At 46.0% G+C, this 18,343-nt stretch overlaps 1 protein-coding gene across 3 annotated transcripts in view; it reads left to right on the forward strand.

Moving 5' to 3' along the window:
• The first annotated feature begins 12,455 nt into the window (after window positions 1–12,455).
• The window catches only part of SOX5 (SRY-box transcription factor 5), a 651,312-nt gene continuing 645,424 nt past the window's right edge, over window positions 12,456–18,343 (forward strand). Inside the window, exon 1 of one of the 3 annotated variants that reach the window (XM_075160498.1) lies at window positions 12,456–12,531. The gene's annotated coding sequence lies outside the window, so the exon portion shown is untranslated. Of the gene's footprint in view, window positions 12,532–14,091; window positions 14,217–18,343 lie in introns of those variants that run through there. The other 2 variants (XM_075160507.1, XM_075160488.1) reach the window with 2 other exon arrangements.

The raw sequence follows: 18,343 nt of genomic DNA on the forward strand, positions 1-18,343 counted from the left end.
ATACAATAATGAGCTGACAGTACTAGGACTTGAGGCCTTAATAACCATTACAAAAATCATTAATTACCAGGAAATTAGAGCGGTGTCTGCTAAGTGCTTAAATTTGCAACCTTCTGTCCACAAACAAGAAATCCAAACGCTTGCCTGAATCACAGCTAACTTCCCACACATTGGTTATAAGCTATATCTTGTTTATTTCTGCATATATTACTCTCAGTAAATGATTAGATTTGTCACCCATGACCCAGTATGCTGTTTGCAATTATTTCTTATATTAAATTAATCACTACATATTTACTTTGAGAAATTATGTATGATATATCGATGCACGCATGTGTATAAGTGTATGTGAGCACATGAACTTTCCTGATTGCCTTTCCTCTTGTACGGCAAATTAAAAATAACGGCGTTCAAGCCAGCGGAGTTATGCGGATGGGGAAACTCGCACACAGAGAGGGGAAAAATGGCTATACAAACTTATCTTTCTTTCGTATTTTAAGTATTTCTACTTATTTACTGAATTCTAAGGCTATGGACAGTCTAATCTCCATTAGCAGATATGTGAACACTTGTGGCTCTAAGTTTGAAGGTTGCTGGTGTGGACTGCACCCAGCCTCGCTTTTTCCACCTCCCACGTCTTGTGGTTGCACCTGGGTGGGGTGATCTGCATACGTACGGACTCTCACCATATCTTTGGCACTTTGTGTAGCAGTAATACTACCCAGATAACTACTCTGCAGAATCAGATCCTTCGTGAATTACTTACTGGGTGAAAATAATTCACATGGCTTGTGACTTTTTCCTGAGTAACGGAAAGCCTCTCCTTTATACAATGACAATTATTTGTCATAGCTCGTTTTCTAGGAGAACTAAAGTTTATGCTATGCATGGAAACACGACTTCCAACAATTTGGGCCCCTGTAATGTTGCGGGGTTTTTTTAGAAAAAGCTTTCTATCTCTGTTTAGTTTCCATCTAATCTTTTAGATTTTTCATTCTCACAGATTTCTGTTCTGTATTGTGTTTTATTCTTCATTGCAATGCTTTCTCTGTCTTCTCTGAACATAATTTCTTCTCAGCAGAATTCACTCCCAACAACTTCCAAGTCTGAGCTGAATTTACAGCTCCATTGTGTTTGAGTGGGTTCAAAATGAGACAGAAATATTCACTTTTAATCTGTTATATTTCTGAGGTGCTAATTACTTTGCCGCCGCTTATTTGTCACCCAGTTCAAACTGGCAACCCGAATGCTACGAGAAAGTCTTTTGGTAATCTTTTAAGAAAACGACATGGAGTAATTTACTTCTGCAACAAGTAACTTGCTTCAGGAAGGGGATCACTGGGACCCAGACAGTTGTGATAATGTGGATTTCAAGTCATAATCACTTCAGCTTGAAAAGAAACCAGAATTATACCTATTAAGAACGAAGGTTTAAACAATCTTGTAGGTTTCATTACTTTTGTCTGTAAACGTACAGCGTTCTTTATCCCCATACAAAAGGTGGGCTGAAGCCTCCAGTATGTATACATAGTCCTTTCTTAGCTTTTTGGCTCTGTTCCTTGCCTAACTAATACTAATAATGAATTTAGGGACACTGGGTTTTTACATAACCTCAGCGGATGATCTCAGTTACACCTTGCTGCAAAGCAGCAGGGCAGAGACGGGAGGGAAGCGATATTGCTTTGAAAGAAATGGCCTCGTACCTTCACGGAGTGAGTATGTGTGTGAACCCTTATTGACACACAAATGAACCGTGGTTTTTGAAGTATTACATTGTTTTGTCTTCTGGGCTGCCTGGAGTTCTTCCAAGCGCAACTAATAAAGGCTTGAAGAAAGGATTCAAAACATCATGGTGGAAAAAAAAAAAATCTTTGCTAAAGACTAGAATGGTTTTTTGGTCCATTGCCAGGTATGCAGGGGAGGGTGCACCGAGCTCACGCGGCAGCAGGGTGTCCCGGGCAGGTACCCAGCTGCCCGCACAGCTGCCGGGCGGCCGCCACTTCTCAAGCTTCGGGGGGAGGCCGAGCAGGGGGGCAGAGGGACAGGTTTGGGGAGGAGGAAGGGGGCATCCCTTCTGGGAAATGCCTCTGTGTGCGCCAGCCGAGACTTTCTCTTAGGCTTTTTCTTGGTTGCCTGCTTGCCTCTCTCCCCTCTGCTCCCTACCAAAAATATGGTTCATCACACAAGAAAGAACCATTGGTCCAGTTAGACATTAGCAAACTGTATGGATTCTAGACAGACAGATAGACATGCTGAGTAGAAATTATTTTCTCTCTTTATACAAGCAGAAGAACCTCTAGTAGTGAACTGGCTTGCCTTCAGAAATAAAACCAACAGAAGAACCCTGCTGGCCATAGAGCCGGAGCTGGGTTTGCTATTCAATTCAAATATTCAGCTCAAATTCTGTAAGACACTGCTTTCTCTTTTGGACTTAACAGAGGCTGCTATGGGCAGTTCTGACAGTAGGTTTCATTGTACGAATTGAAATATCCAGTGTCTGCTCACACATGGAAACATACAGTTTAATGGAAAATTATTTTACCAGTACCTGAACTCAAAAGCCCCATAGCTTCATTCGTATATAGACATTTCAGTTGGTTTTGTCAAAAAGAGTATGCTAATGGTAAAGCAAAATATCACATGACTATGTGTATTTACTTACTTTGTAACCCTGAAACTTATGAATCTTCCATTAAAAAAGAAATCCCAAACCAAATAGCTTAACTTTGGCCCTCAGTCTGCAGTACAAGGATTTGGCCTATGGATTCAGTTTACAGTGGGTACAATTTATCTATGTACTGTGTCAGTGGAAGACTAGATCCTGTCTAGAAGCCTCCCAGTTGCACAAAGCATGTGGGATGAGTTATTAGATGCAGAAGCACGTGGAAACTCCAGCTGCTACCCTGCCCGGTAGCCGCAACACTAGCTGTGGAAATGCAGCTCTTAAAAATGCCCACAGCACCTTCCTACAGGGACATCTCTGAAGAACTCCTCCCATTTTAGGATTAAAAATACCAGTGGCTAGCAGCATACCTGAGGAAGGCCCAGTTAGCACCTTTCAGCTGTTTTGCCTGTGCGATCACAGGTCCCATTGGACACAGCTGCCAAGACGATAATCGCTTTCAGCCAGTGACATTTTTCATGAATGCTACAGTTTGAGAGGAGCCTATTTTTTGATCCGCTACCCTTCTCCCCCCTATCTGTCAGAAGCTGGTTATAATCAATTGGCACTCATACAACACGTCTTCTAACCAGCCAAGGAGCTTTAAAATAGCTTCACCTACTTCTGTTCTCGTTCTTCAGAAAGGGGTTTGAAGCCAGAGGAGCTGACGTGCCTCACTCCAGGTCACACGGGAATCCGTGACAGAGACGCAGCTGGAACTGGGCATGAATCCTGTTGGTTACTTTCCTACGCTGGGTTTTCCTCTGCGCTTACCTTAAGCATTTTTTCTCCTCCCATTTCTGTCTGACATCCTTTACTAGAAATTTGCTAATCTCGGGATTATGCAAGGGAGCATATTTTTAGTCATAGGATGCTCACATGCTTCACGGACCAGGGTGAACTTGAGCTCTCTATTGCACACTTGTTGCCTGGCACGCACGCACGCACGCGTACACAAGCACCAGCTGGGCATTGATCATCAGGGAATTGATGACGCCAAGAGGGGTGAAGATGTGAGCTTGCGAATTACAGTAACAAGCAGGATCGCGCTTACCACCTCTGTGGAATAAATCTGTCCAAAAAAAGTCATTCCTTTTGCTACAAAAATAACGTTCATCTATGTGCATTCTTCTCTGATGAGCTGTGTCACCACAGAAATGGTAATCCTGCCACTTATCAGTAAGCTGCTTTTTAGGAAAACAGCGGGTGAGGAGGGTAAACAGGTTGTAGAGGAAGGTAACATGAGAGTAGGATGGTGATTAGTTTTCAATGTCATTCAAACTATTCAGCGACTAAATAGATTGTAACTCTGAACAAAGAAAGCTAAAATAGGAAAAGATCGCTTTTCCAGCTCCTGAGTGCCTCAAGAGATGCTAACCGTTCCTGAGTAAAACACCGTTACCTGCTATAAACCAAATACTAATTATTTAATGATCCTGAAAGTGGTGAGCCTTTCAAAGCCCCAAAAGGCTGGGAGCAGCCTAAGGACCATAAGCAGTGTGAAAGCTCGCCACTTCATGACTGATGCTGTTCAGGGCTCCTGTGAGTCTTGGTGCCTCTTCCTCTTGTCCCATGCCTGTTGTTGACCCTTTCCCCCACCATTAAAATTCAGTCTCTGCTTCCTTCTGGCTACTAGTTATCTCAGTCACTTTTGTCTTTGAAGACCTCCTCACCCGAAAAGGAAATTTAATTAATCAGCTGCATGAAGGCCTTTACTATTAAAGTGTCAGTATGAATCTAAGAAAAGGAAAACGATATTCCAGATATAAACAGCTGGTGTCTGGGTGAGAAGGACTTCAGGAATATTATAGCTGGAGAGTCCTTGCTGTGAACTCTTGGATTTGCTCTTTGCTAACCTGGCTTCTAATCCCTGCTCAGGATTTACAAACACCAGCCCTGCTTCTGGCTTGGAGGATGAATACAATAGAGTTTTACTGTAGTTTTTTTCTGAACAAAAGTCCACACTGGAGACTTTCTGTGCCAGTGGGTGGCTAAACCTCAGGCTTCCCTGCCCCGCAGCACTGCCCAGGGGCTCGCCCTTTGTTCCAGCAAATGCTGGGACAGTCCCATGCTCAGCCATGCCGCGGGCCCTGGGCTCCTCACCTACGGTAGAAGACCACACACAATCAGGTGTTTCAATTACATGGTCAGAAGAGAAAATAAGCCCATTTAAGCCAACCTAAAACAAAAGCTATCTTTTTTACTAGTGACATTTCAAGTTTATCAATAACAGTTCTTCACATAAATGTTTTCAGAAATAGATCGTTGGTTTACTCATCTCTTTACTGCATTTTGTCTGGAGGAAAGTAGTTCTATGGGAATCAAAAAAGATAAAAAAAGACTTTCCTGAATGACCTTCATTTTTTGGCAAAAGATTTGCAATCAAGTCTTATGTGTCAGAATGAATGGAGTGAGTGAATGGATGGTGGGACGCATGTTCTCCTTGAAAGCTCTTGTGTGCTGCGACGTGAACTGGGGAAGCTGGATCACCAGTCATATGGCATATGTTTAAAAATATTGTTGAAATGAAACTCTTTTAAAAAACAGTATACAAACCAGTAGCATAAGAGGTTTTTTGTGAATGTATGCATATACATTTTCCTTGTGTTTTTCTCAGCTCCAGAGAAGCTATTTAGGGACACGTATAAGTGCCATTGACTTTCAGTCAGATAGCAGGTATGTAATTGCTTTTGAATAGTTGCATCAGTTATGCGACAATTAGGATCAATGTATTTAACACGTGCACTAAAAGTTTTGCTTTTCTGCAGAGAGCGAGCTTTGGATTTTTTGGATGCTGAAATCAGCATGTTGAAATGTTTTAGGAATATCTGTGCCTTTGACTTGATTAGCTACGATCTGATTCTCACTGAGGTTCAGCATATGAAACCTCTGAAAGATTTAGACAGCTTTGTGTGTTTATATATTTTTGCTACTTCATGGTGCTGATATCTGGCACTTCCTATAGCTAGATGATATTTGCATATTGTATATAATTATTGTTTATATAATATTAAGTTACATTTCTGACTTAAATGGATCATTATATAGAGCTGTAAAGTTCCACAAAATAGCTCTGCAGTGTAAAATACCACAATGTAAATTATGGCATACTTATTATGTGTTTCTTATATTGTGGATTATTTTCTTGTACCACTGAAGCATATGAAAATAGTAAGAAAGTAATGTGTTTGGGTTTGTTGATTTTTTTTTTCCCCTCATGCTATTATTTATAATTTCTAATGCGATGTCTTACATCCTGTTTCACAACAAGAGTCAGATACTCTTGTTTAACTGTTAAGGAAGTCTGAACCATTTGATCACAAATGAGGACAGTTCTGATTAGATACACTAAGAAAATAAAAGACAAAACCCAGTCTCCTCTCCTGGACGCAACGTGACTGCCAGAGTAGTTCCCACAGTACTACACAGATAGCGAGGTTCATTTTGGAGCATCCAGCTGTGAGGTGACACACTTAATGCACCAGTGATCTGATCCAGTATAGAAAATCTTTGGGGCCTGATTCTCCAGTGCCGCTCACCTTGCGCAGTCATTTGTAGTGAACAGCCTGAATGCCTACACACTGTAAAAGCAGAATATAAAATATTTTGCACTGCTTATCCTTTACTGCATACCTGTAACCACATGAGCAGATGTATGAGGGGAAACAGGCTTTAAGTTCCTAAGAGAATTTTATTCGTATGGAATTGTAAGACTCCTTGTTTTCTTTAAACATAAAATATAAAGGTGTATGAGCCTTCTAGCCAGTCTCTTACGAGCATTACTATAGGATACTTGCAGAGCAACAGAACACGCACACATTTAAAAATGCGCAGGTCTAATAGTCAAAACACAGACCAGGACAAGTACTAAACCTGAGCCTTTCTTCAGAAATTCAGATGTCGCTCGTTGGTTTAAAGTGTTGTTTTCCGAACCTAGCAATCATTTCAGAAAAGGAGTTCCAATGCCAATTTTAAATCAGTGATTGCCCTGTTACAAATACAAATGACATCTCGTTGCATTGCAACCTCCTCTCCTCTTTGTTTTTATGATAGTAATTTAGTGAGATTAGGAGCTGTGTTACTCCATGAAAGATGGTAGTTCGAGAAAACAGCTTTACATGAAAAATGTTGTAGCAAAAACTGTACAGGCTCTATGATTTTTCAAACTAAGATCACAAATTAACAGAACAAACTTTCTTGTAAGGAACAGTATCTTTGGCTGGGGATTTGGCCACTTCTTTACTTACTTTTTGTTTGATGGTGTTATGTTTGTTTGCTTTTCTTGAGGGTATTATTTACTGCGTACACGCTGGATGATAAACCTACAGCAACTGTGCTAAATTTTGAACAGGGTCACACCATTTTTTTCAGATTTATTTTAATATTATTTACTGCACCTTAATATAAAAAAAATACTCTATCTGAGCACAAAGGTTGATTATATTCAAAATTAGAGACTTTTGGCAACGACGGGAAATTGAGTCATTTTTTCTGTCCTTTTACGGCATTTTTTCCTTTTGTTTTCATTTAAGGAGCACTGTAGAGATACGGATCTTAATAAAACAGTATATACAAATCCCTGTTCCTGTGCTACTGATAAGACACTGAGTGCTCGGTCCTGCTAAAACTTACTTACAGGAACTGGTCTCTATTTTCAGAAGTCACAGATGATTTTGATTACCTCCCTTTTTCAGTCGATCACCAGTTTTAGAAAATGGGGCTAGGTTTAAAAAATGAAAGACACCTGGTTTTGGAAAACTCTGTGCCACCTGAGGCACCACAATTTCTTGGACTCGTAGAGCACCCAAAACTCCTAATGGCTTTGAAAACTTTATGTTGCAGTCCTTGCTTGAGTTTAATGTGCACGCTGTGCACAATGCTGCGCCACGCTGACATACCTGCGTTACTTGGGGGTCTGGAAGCACCACACTTGCACTGTCCTAATGGTCTGCCCTGACTAATTAGTCCTCAGCGACCCCCACTGAGCCATGCAAGACACATTCCTAGTGGTCTCCATACGTAAGTAAGCATCACCACATGGTTTCTCATCCTGCAAGTGCTTCCTCCGCCTCCAGTGGAGGCTCCATGGAAAACACTATTAATTAACCTGGTGGTGGGGTAAACAGCCAAGAAAGAAAGGGGACAGCCAGAATATATGCATGAAACCGCCAGCTGCGATCTTTGACTGGTTCTCTGGCTTTTGGTAGGCGTGTAAGTGATGCCAGGGTTTGGGGGTCTCTGCCTTCAGCTACAGCATTTCCTCTCCCTCTGTGGCACGGCATATGAACTATGGTCTTGGGATGCTGCCACTCGATTAGTTGTTTTGGTATCAAGAAAGGTATGTTCTTCTACCGGGGTATGGTTGGGGGAGGCACAGGATGTTTTCATGGCCTTTGTAGCACAATGGAGCCACAGGTAGGCTGAGAAGTTGGATTTGGAAATGGAATAGATAAGAATATACATATTTATTAATCTGTTGGTATTTATGGAAAATTTTAGATAATGTTCAGTGTGGACTAAGGCTGAAATTAAAAAGAAATCTGGAACTTTGCAATTGGATTTGTGCCTAGGAAAGAATCAACACCTAAATGAAGTGTTTTAGGGGTAGGCGCTCCTTCTTTTTCTTGGGGAAGGATTGAGGGGTGGGCTTCAGATGTGAGCTCTTTATAACAGAGAGATTAGGGAGGATCTGCCCTAAATTGTAGCTTTGTAATCCCTGCACTGGGCCCACTTAACTGCTTGACATGTGAAAATATTGTGTTAATGAAGTTCCAGCCTGCTTCTTAAATCCATCCTTGTGACTGTCTTTATTCATCTGTGTGTCCTGATACATTATGCTTATTTTTATATATGTGAGTAATCTCATTGAAATCTCAGAGTTACTAATGGTAGCATGATAGATGAGTGTTGCTTGGGCCTTTAATCCATTATGGAAACTGAAAGCTGTTTACAGATTCTTGTAATATTTAATTTTTGCTCAGCATGGACAACTAAAAGCAAGTATCTTAACTTTTTCAGCTGGCTTCCTTTTCTTTTTATCGTTCCGTATGCCTGCAATAGTTTAAATTACAGAACACCTAATCAACATTTAATTTAATCAACATTTCCTGTTTCTTACAGATTTTGTACCCACCTCCTACTAAAAATAAATATATTCCTTATTTAGTTAATAGGACCTAAATGTGGGATCCAAACTGCATTTAAGACCATCAGTTACTCTGCTGAAACATGACTATCATTTAGTTTGAGGAACCAGCTAACAAGAAACTGGATAGAGCGCCCTATTCAGGGACACAACAGCAGCATGCTTTATGTTCCCTAGGAAGTTATTTGTTTGTCTTTTTGAAATATCATAGCTGGGATTCTCTATTGCCTCTGGGGGAAAGGAGACAGGACCTGCATAGAAGCAAATTGCTTCAATTTTAGTAACAGAGGCTTTTCCTGCTAACAGAAATCAGTGCAAGTATCACCCTGATTTTATTATGGAGAAGCAGATAAGCCATGCTGAATGTAAAAGACAAGAGCGATACTTTGACTGATTAGGACCACATAAGGGTGTTCTTGTGCTGATGCACTCTGATACGAAAACAGATGTTTGTAAGTTCCTAAGTGGTTTCTTCATTTTGATATGGCTCTAAGGTTATCGCAGTACCTCAATAATTGGATTACTTTGGCCCAAAGATAATGTTGTTTTATATAGGACTTGGGCTTTGTTCTTCAATGCTGCCATTTATACCTCTGAAAGGTAGTAATAAACATTTCCATATGGGAAAGGTAGCATTTTACACCAGCTCTTGTGAAAATGAGTGTGCCAAGACTTAATGTACTAGAAAACTCTGAATTTTCTAGGAGGATGAGGCAAGAAGGCCACACATGCAGTGGCTCATGAAGAGTGGTAGTGAAGAGACGAAGTCAGGGAGAACTGAAGACAGATCAGCTCTGCGCAAGCAAAGGGATCTACCCGTATGTTTTTTTCTTATGGAATCATGCCTAAAAACATAATTGTTGAACTTGTAGGTACAGAGGTGGGGGCAATTTAGTGAAAGTGGACCTGTTTACAAACCACCTTCACTAAGTATGCACAAATTGATTTCCAGACGCACGCTGCTCACTCTAAAGGTGGGTGGTACTTTTCATGTAGACACAGTCATGTTTCATGAACTCAGCTAGAACGGAATCAGACTCAAGCCATGCTTCCCTGGCGTTGGGAACCTGAAAGCTAGCCAGAGCTTTGCAAATTTCAAATTTCAAATAGGTAGCAATCTTTGCACAGTAGCCTACCTTGCATTGGGTAAGTCACGCCAAAAGTTTTCTTTTGTGCTTTCTTTAGTTATTCAGGGTGGAAAAGTGGCTCGAAGCTGTGCTCCCAGCTGTGTCCAGCCCGTGTGTACTAACATTCAACATCCTGTGCTCTCAAATATGCAGAGCTAAATAAGGAGAAGTCTTTAGGTTCTACTAAAAAGCATTTGGTTGACTGAAAATTTTGAGATGAGTCAATGCAGAAATGGTAACATCCTTCCTTTAAATAATAAAAAAAAAAAAGCAGAATGAATCCTCAGCAATAAATAGTAAAAATTAAATGATTATTGGTATTCACAATTATTGTTTTAAAAAGTGTTTGGAAATAGGATGATAGAATCCTTGAGGGACGAAATGTCCTTATTATTTAAGAAAAACACAAATGCAGCTAGTAGCAGTCCAATGGGGCTTTTTTTTTTTAATTCTCTTTTCCACTGAACACCTTAATCCTATTGTAGAAGTAGAAAAATACAGCGCCTGTGGAGAGCATAATACAATCTCACACCATTGCACTTTTGATCTTAAATAAAATGCACCCGCATTTGGCTTTTTCTTTTTGCTCCAGATTAGTTTTGGACCCAACCACCCTAATTCCTTTCTTGTGTTGAACTGCAAGGGAACTTCATGATGATTGTAAGGAGGAGTTGGCATAAAGTGAGATGTGATGGGGGGGGGCAGTGCTTACGGAAAAAAATGGGTGGGAATTGTACCAACAGAAAAGAGGTCTGAAAGATGTGGGGAGGACACACAGACCCCTGTCAGCCTAACCCAGAGAAGTCCAGCTGTACGTCTCTAGGCTTGAGATTACCTGAGATAGAGTGGAGCTTTATACAACATATTTCATTACCCATGCCAGTACCTGGGGCTGCCAGCCATCAGAAGGGGGGTTTGCATGAGCGGGTGGGGACTGAGGACTTGCGACTCTGATGACCAGTATGAGAACTTGTGCAGAATTTGGTGGTTGGGGCAGTGTAGGGTGAAACTTTGCTATTCGGTGTGTGGGCACCTTTCTCAAATGTCTGAATTTGATCCAGATGAGGCAAGTTTGGGAGGGGTTTTTTTTTTGGATACAACTGGGCCATGGGCCATTACCCATCCGGCCTGCTTGGCTCACTGCAGCCAGGCAGCAAATGGGTCCTGAAAGTCATGCTGGCCCCCCGGCACTGCAAGCCCGCGCTGTGTCAGAAATGACACTGCAGAGCTCAGGAGTCCCATCCCTCTCCCAGTCTGACGTTTTCTCTGGTAAGAGGAGTTACCGGGCTGGCTGTGAGGGCTGATGCTCTCATCTAGGCAGTGCTGGCCAGCCTTGTGCCAGGCGGTGGTGCGTTAGATCTGCGCTGCTCCCATCCCACCCACAGGACTCCAGTGGGAGTTCCTGCCACAGAGGTAGGGAGGAAGCCAAGAAAGAAACATTCCTCTATCTCTTTTTTTTTTTTTTTCCCCGTCAGGGTTACCACCCTCCCCACTCCTACGGAGAGGTCTGAAGTCTCACTGAATCAGCAGTTGTGAACATTATCTGTGCTGTTAATGGTTTGCATCTTTTTGCATCAAAGGGTAAAATCACTTAGGGACACACACACACTGAAAAGATCATATACAATAATGCATCCAAGCAGAAAAAAAAAGGTTGTAATGCTCATGAATTCCAGATGATGACTTTTTAAATCCCCGAGAAGGCAGTGAAATTGTTTGATTGTTCTTGTTAATTATTGGACTTGTCCCAGTATCAAATATTTGTAGAAGATAAGACTTCCCTCGTGGAGATGAATAATAACTGAACTTGCTCTTCTTTGAACAATTTGGCTCAGGGTGCGCAGTTCTGTGTTTCCCACTCTCAGGCTCAAACCCCGTCTAGTCGGCTTCACCGCTTCATAAACGCACGTGTACAAAACGCTCAATTAAAAATAAAAGACCCCGTAAGTAAACCAGAGAGAGAGAACGAGGGAGAGAGAGGAGACATCTCGCTTGCGGAGCGTGACTTTATTAGCAGCGGAGGCGGGCTCCCTCCCACCGGCCCCGGCCTGCGGCCCCCGATCGCGCCGCTTCTTCCCCCCGCGCCCGGGCACGGCGGGCGCGCAGCGGGGCGCGCCGCACCCCGAGGCAGGGGGACTTGCTGCCCAACAGCTGTATTAAGTACAGGCAGAACAAACGGCTGCTGAGAGGAAAACACAACTCCCCCGCACCCACACACGTACCCCCACCCACACGCCAAGCCCCGGGAGCGGCCGGCCGGGTCCCCGCGGGCGGGTGCGGGTCCCCGGGCGCTGGCGGCGGCCGGGCCGCGGGGCCAGCCCGGGACACGGCCGTGCTCACCCGAGGAGCGGCGGGGGGTGCTGGCGGAGAGGAGGAGGTAACCAGGGGGTCCGGGGCAGAGGCGGGCTGCTGAGCCAGGCGCAAGGCTCGCTCCCCGCCTGCCTAGGGGAGCGGTGAGACGGTGGGGGCTCCCCCTGCCCCTCCGCCCCGGGGACGGGTTTCAGGCCGCCGGGCGGAGAGCGGAGAGCCGCAGCCCTCCCGGCCCCGCGGCGGCCACCCCGGGCGGGCGGGGAGCCCGCAGGCCGCCCGCCGCTGAGGTAACCCCGCCGCTGCGCGCCCCACTCGCGGGACCCCACTCGCGGCGCGGCCGCGGAGAACACAGCGGTGATCTTCCAACCCGCCGCGGCTTTTTGAGGAGCGCGGGGCGGCCTCTCCTCGCCGACCGCTGGGGAGAGCGCGGAGGGGGAGGGCGCGGGGAGACCCCAAACTTCTGCTTCCCCCTCGGGTTCCTGCGCACGCGTGGGGGCTGCGCCCGGCCGGAGGTCCCGGAAATTAAGAGAGGGAGCTGAGGAGAGGGGCTGCGGCGGGCGTCCCCACGGGCGGCTGTGCCTGTGTGCGATCGCACGATCGCACCGGTTGACAGGGGCAGCCGGTGCAGGAGGTGCCAGCGGACACGCACACGCCCACGAACACGCAACTCCCGGGTGTTTACTTTTAGCAAAGAGCGGGAGGGGGACTGCTCCTCGGGAAGGGACCCGGTAGCGACGTCCCCGGCACCCGCGACAGCCCCGCTCGGTGAAGAAGTTCCCGGGCGGGCAGGGGGGGGCGAAAGGCGGGAAGGGCTGGGTGCCCCCCGCCGCTTTGCACCGCTCGTTCCAGCGGCGGACAGCCGCCCCCCCCCCGCCCCGAGGGACGGTGATGATGATGATGGTGGCGGCGATGGCCGTTCGCGGGCTCCGCGGGGGGCGGCGGGCGCGTCACTTACCGTTGGCCGCCCCGCCGCCGCGCAGGGCCGCCCCGGTGCGCGGCGGGGCGGGCGGCGGCACCCGGCGGGGAGGAGGTCGGGGCTGGTTTGAGGCAGCCCCGGCGCGCCGGGGGGACTCCCCGCGCAGCCCCCTCCCCGTGGCCGCCACCTCGCCTTCCTCCTCCGCCGCCGCCTCCTCCTCCTCCTCCTTCTGCCTGCCGGGGTGCCGGCGGCGGCCAGGCGCGGCGCGGCGCGACGAGGCTCTCCTCCCCCATTGTTCCCGGTCTCCCTCTCCCTCTCCTGTTGTTTTTTTTTTTTTTTTCTTTTGCCTTTTGTTATTTGCACTCTCATTGTGTTGTTTGTCTCTGAAGCCGCCTCATGACCAGCAAAGGGATTTCACCTCGTCCTTGAGAGACAGAGAGAAGGGGGAAGGGGGGAAGGAAGGGAGAGAGAAGGGAAGAGATCACCAAACACCCGTCTCCCGGTCCCTCCCCGCACCTCTGCCTCTCCCCACCCCGCCAGTGTCTCACTTAGCATCCCGCGCCCGGAGGAGACATTACAGACAGCGGGTAGGTGCGCGACCGCCGCCGTTTTAACTTTCTTCCTCGCTGCGGCCGCCGGCGGCTGCTCCCCGGCCGGCGCTCAGTGCCCAGCGCCCCGCGGGGCTCCCCGGGCGGCGGGGGCGGGCGGGCGGGCCCTGGCGAGGGGCAGCGCGGGGGGTGGGCGCCGCTGGCGGGGCGGGGGAGGCGGCGGGGCCGGCTGTCAGCGCGGCCGGCTGCCTCCCGGGCGCTCGCACACCTCCCGAAGTTTGGCACAACTTGTCACGCCCCCCCCCTTCCTCTTCTTCTTCCTCCTGCTGCTGCTGCTGCTGCTGCTGCTGCTGCTGCTGCTGCGGCCGGGGCTGGGGGCGGGCGGGGGCGGGCCGGCCGCGGTGCCCGCGCGTGTGTGGCGGGGGAGTCGCCGCTCCGCGCCCTGCCCGGGCATGGCTCAGCCCGCGGGATCCCGGCGGAGCCGGCGGACAGGAAGCTTTAAATTATTGTAATTGCCTCTCCGTGCGTGCGTGCGTGAGTGCAAAGCGGCGGCGGCCGCCGCCGCGCCGCTGCCGGGGAGGCGCGCAGGGGCGAGCCGGGCGCTGGGCTGCGCTGCGGCCGTGGGGCGCGGGGGGCACCGGCGGGCACCGGCTCCGGGGGGTTGGCGGGGGCGGGGGGGCAGCGGGAAGAGGCTGTTGACATATTTCTGCGAGGCACGTTCCTCGCTTCTGCCGGAGCAGGAGGGGGCTGAAGGCTCTCGGTTCGCTCGTTTCGGATGCTTTGCCCTCAAAAAGAAAGCGGGTCGGGGGGGGAAATGATCTCCCGGTGGGGGTGCGGAGCGCGGCCGCGCTCGTCCCCGCCGCCCCCCAGTCGGGCTGGCCCAGGCACTGGAGCTAGGAGCGAGCTCTGCCTTCTCAGAAAAGTTAAGGGACTTTATTCCAGCCCGACTGCGATCCTAGAATAACCGGAGCCGCTTGCCGGGAGGAACGTGCTCGGCTTTTCCCTGGGGATGGCATGCTGCCTCAGCCCTGTACTTTGGTCAAGGGTAGAACCAATAGCAAGCTGTGGGATTTTGGGTAATAAGTGTGGGAATCTGCAAGAGGAGTAGGTCTAAGAGTGATTTGTTTTCTTACTGCTCATGAATAATGGCCTCTAGCTTTTTTTTTTTTTTTAAACCAGCAGGCCAACGAAATAGGCACGTGGGAGATTTGTAGGCGTTCAACATCGCGATCATCAACAACAACAACAATACAGTAGGGGCGTCCAGGAGGACGGTGTCTGATGAGAACTATTTTCTTTGAGAGGCTGGTATCGCTCGCTGGTACAGGTAGCTTTTGTTATTGTTGCTACCACTTAATTCTTGTAAAAGGAAAGCCAGTAATATCCTAAAATTAGAAAGGAAATGTTTTTGGGTTTTTTTAATAGAGATGCATTTTGCTCCATCTCTGTCAAAGAATGGAATATTAACTTTAGTTCAAATTAAAAAAGGAAGTTTGAGTCCAGCTGTGGAACTGTAAGATAATGTGTCCTGGCTTTTCTCCTCCCAATTTAAATACAGCTAGCTGTCCGCAGCCTTGCTGAAGTGAACCACTCACTAAAAAGCAGCATCTTATACATAAGGAGCTAGTACAAAGTCCTTCATGAAAATATTTTATCACCTGAAACTTACCTGAGAACAGCTACTTTTATCTGCTTTTTATATCCTCTTAATCCTTCCCAGCACTGGGAAATACATTATTGCCTCAGAAGCGAATTCTTCATCTTGCAAAATACACTATTTACAGCTATTAAACTGGGATTGCAAGGGGAGATTTTTTTTAATTTAGCTGTAATATCTGGCAAGGTTATAGCCAGCTTTGTTTTATGAGGCTGCTCCAGCTGAAGAGGGAAAGGCTGGCATCGATGTGTTCCGTTTTGCGAATGGATAGCATGTCTAGTCTGACATGATTTGAACATGAGAACCCAATAAACACATGGCCATTATGCATGGAAATCTTGCAGCAGAGCTTTCTGCTTGAACTTAAACTGTTTTGGTTGAGAGTTACACTATAAGGAGTACAAGACTTGAAAGCTGCAAGTGTCTTATGTAAACAGATGGACATTTGAGATGTATTGACTGTTCCGAGTTAATTCAGTTAACATGTGGGTACACATGTATTTAATTTAGCCTAGTATAAGTTTTTGTAAGCGATGGAAGCTAATACATGCTTTTCAGAAAGAAAATAAAAGCATGTGAATTTTGTCTATACGTGTTGGAGCTCCAGCTCTAGTAGGGGTTCTTGGGGACTGTGATCATCCTGTTGTTGTGGTCTTGTAGTACCAGGTGAGAGTTAACAGAGAGCTTATTGCTTTTCACTTAAGTATGCAGGTAGCTTGCTAATGAATTTTGAAATGGTAAGGTACCCTTCTGAGGTCTCTGCTGAGAAAATATAAAAGTGCTTAAACATATATCTTGCTGCACCTTTATCTTACGTGCTGCTTGCCAAAACCAGTTAGGTTGAGCAATATCATCAAACTGTCAGATGTATTGTTTACAATGGGATAGTTCCTCAGTGTTCAGGATGAAGAAACAGCAGTTTTCTGTTACTCATTGTAAAAACGTACCGCTGTGTTCCAAGAAGGTTTGTAAGTGGCGTAGCTAACTATCGCTGCATAAAGCATAGGAGGGGATTGAGACTTGGCATCTCTGACAGTGCTGCTGTAATGCAACGTGTATACAGGAGCTTTGTTTCTGCCTGCAGTTTGTACTTACCCTGATACAAAACACTGTGATGTTGGCATATGGATACACCAAAAAATAGAGCGTTTGTTGAAAAATAAGAATTCCGGCATTTAGGAGAAAGTAAATGAACAGTCCTTCTAAAAATACAACAGTATGCTAAAATATTGCCAAAGCACTGCTGTGACGCTGTTGTAAGCTGTCATATTTTTTGACCATTATAAATAGATTAGTATTATTACAAGAATTTTTTTCCTATTAGCAAAGAAGGTTTTTTTCCCGTTTTCTACATAAGGATGCCCTGAATGGGCAGAGCCGTGCTCGCACTGAAGGCGGCGGGAGTGTTGCTGGGGAGGAGGTGGGCAACTGGGCCCTACACCCTGGGAGTGGCCCTTGTAAAGCCTTAAAGTCTCCTGTACTGTAAATTCGTGTTTTTAATAATCTGTTTTGCTTATATTCTCCATTTCTTCAAGACATTAAAGATGGTCCAATTCATCACTCACGATATATTATGATGTAGTCAAGTTCAGATCCAGCTTCGGTTTAGACAGCGTACGAATTGAAGCCTGAAACAAGAATGAGCTCCTCTTCGCTGGCACTGAAGTGTTGGGGCTTTTGGGAATTTTCGTCCTTTTTCGTGGTGTGCTCAGACCCAATCAGGAAAATTTCCTTTCAGATTTGTGACCGAACTGTAGGACTAGGGGAATTTGAAGCCAGATCTGTTTCCCTTTGTGAAATTTAGTAACAGGTAAGAACATTCAGGTCAAGACCAAAACGTTAGATTCACTTCCTACTGCTAGTTAGGCTAGAGTTACACCTTCTTTGGGCATTGTGTGGAGAGCGGAGGCTACAGGTGAAGTGGATTTCTGATGACTTGCGTACAGTCTGTTAAAGCAGCTCGAGTCCACGTGTGCTGCTTGCTCCACTGGTGGACATCCTAGATAAGTGTAAGGTGATCATTCTTGCAGTACCTTTCCCCATGTCTCCGGCCTCTTCAAGCACGTGGTGAACACACAGAGGCACGGGCACATACATGGTATGTTACGTAAGCGCATTACGTATATGTATACGTAAAGTGCATTATCTGAACGAGTTTTTGTTGCTTACAGAACACACATCCTTTCTAGTTGCACACATTTCTAGGTGAGGAGACCATATGCTTCATGACAGCTTGAGGAGGGTCTCCGCTAATATTTCTGACAGCTTTATTTTCTGTCTTCTCCAGCCTCTCTCTTTTCCTTTGAGCTGCAAGCGTAGATTGAAACTCGGGTAATACATAAGAGGATCCTTTAATATTGGCTATTTTCAGAGGCACAAAGGACAATTACTTTCTCTTCCTACTAACCTCCTGCTGGCTTCCTAGCTGCTTGGGAGGCTGGTGATTTTAAGAATGCCACTTTACCCAGTGCATCAACTACGGAGCAAATCTTTGCTCACCAAGATCCCAGTTCCTACACCCCATGGTAACGCCAAAAATTGAACTTGAGTGGCCCAGAGCGCCAGCTCCTACTGTGATGACTCATACAACCATCAGCACTTTTTAGAGTTAAATTTGATCCATTGGCCCTGAGCAGTGCTGACAATTGCCAGCTAAAAGACCCTTCAGTGAATTGTCCTTTAACAGAAGTCTTTTTTTTTTCTTTTCTCCGCATTTCCTGTTGTTCTTTTAAATAAAAAGAAATCCTGATGACAAAGCTAAAGTGTATTCTGTGATTATTGTTTGAAGAAAGAGTATTTACCTATATTTCAAGGAAATGAATTGCCTGAAAATTGCAGGTCAAAGTTATTTTATAAAGATAGTATTCTTCACTACTGCAAAATCTCCTCAAGAAAAAAATCTCATACTATTTATATTATACATTTATGTACGAATATTTGATCTTTTGAATGGTTATAATTAAAATACATGGGAGAGT

This window comes from Calonectris borealis, chromosome 1 (assembly GCF_964195595.1).
Source record: "Calonectris borealis chromosome 1, bCalBor7.hap1.2, whole genome shotgun sequence".
NCBI lineage: Eukaryota > Metazoa > Chordata > Aves > Procellariiformes > Procellariidae > Calonectris > Calonectris borealis.